General features: G+C 36.6%; 1 non-coding gene across 1 annotated transcript; it reads right to left on the minus strand.

Annotated features, from left to right (window-relative positions):
* Positions 1-395: 395 nt before the first annotated feature.
* TRNAF-GAA (transfer RNA phenylalanine (anticodon GAA)) lies at positions 396-468 on the minus strand. Its single transcript has one exon. It is a non-coding gene; the product is annotated as a tRNA-Phe (tRNA).
* Between the last annotated feature and the right edge of the window lie 763 nt (positions 469-1231).

The raw sequence follows: 1231 nt of genomic DNA on the forward strand, positions 1-1231 counted from the left end.
ATTATTTATGGCCAAAAGATTTTGTTATACATTCTGATCATGAATCTTTGAAACATATTAAAAGTCAAGCTAAACTGAATCGTAGACATGCTAAATTGATCGGGTTATTTATTAGGATTGGAAATAGCTAGACGAATAAGTAGGCTTTAAAAGGATGAATAAAGTAGGCCTTCTAACTCAAAGTACTCCAGCTTAAGGAAAGACATGCAACATTGGTGATCAACGTGTGGAATTTCCGCTATTCTGTTCCGGGAAAACACTTGTTTTTTCACGTTTTTCCTTCGCTGTTCTTTCCTGGATTTTTTGTTGATGATTCTTCCCCTTAAAAAAAGCTTTTCCCTATAAAAAGCATGTGGCCCTTTTCTTTCCCGAAAAGGCATTCATTGTTTGTTCTGTGCCAGGAACCAGATTTGAACTTGTGACACGAGGATTTTCAATCCTCTGCTCTACCAACTGAGCTATCCTGACTATTTATTGTGCATCATCCTAGTAGAGTACTTGTATCTATGTCAATTAAAGGGACTAAAAAAGAAAAAAGTATTCTCAAATTGGACTTAGTAAATATCAGGATAATGATATGGATTGTGATTGACTTACTTAATAATAGGGATTACTTGCCTATACTATAATATGTTCATTTGTATGAATGGGATAAGATCCAAAGAAGTCAGTTCGGATCCGTTTGTGAAAGAGTAGAATAAGAAAGATAGTGAATCTTGTTTGAACCATTAATGAAAAATAGAGGTTGGTACAATAGTTAGGAAGTAAAATGGGCTTTTTATTGGGGATAGAGGGACTTGACTTGAACCCTCACGATTTAGAAAGTCGACGGATTTTCCTCTTACTAGAAATTTCATTGTGGTCGGTAACATTGGTGAATTAAGAGAAACGGAAAGAGAGGGATTCGAACCGTCAGTAAACAAAAGCCTACATAGCAGTTCCAATGCTACGCCTTGAACCACTCGGCCATCTCTCCTACATAATCTTATTATTGACCAGAAACTGAGTGAATAGCGAGTTTTCGTATCACTAAAGTACAGGTACAACCGATCACAGGTTCCATAGGGAGTTTGACTTCCTTTCCAATTTCATATTTCTCAACAACAACTTCTCTCATCCCCACGGATCTATTCAAAATTCTGGAATCGTCCCATGTTTCTATTTCGATTGTATGGCGTGGCGTATACACGTTATGCAAACAGAACGTATGGTTACTTTACTCTATTTTCTC

Source organism: Triticum aestivum, chromosome 6A (genome assembly GCF_018294505.1).
Source record: "Triticum aestivum cultivar Chinese Spring chromosome 6A, IWGSC CS RefSeq v2.1, whole genome shotgun sequence".
NCBI classification, from domain to species: domain Eukaryota; kingdom Viridiplantae; phylum Streptophyta; class Magnoliopsida; order Poales; family Poaceae; genus Triticum; species Triticum aestivum.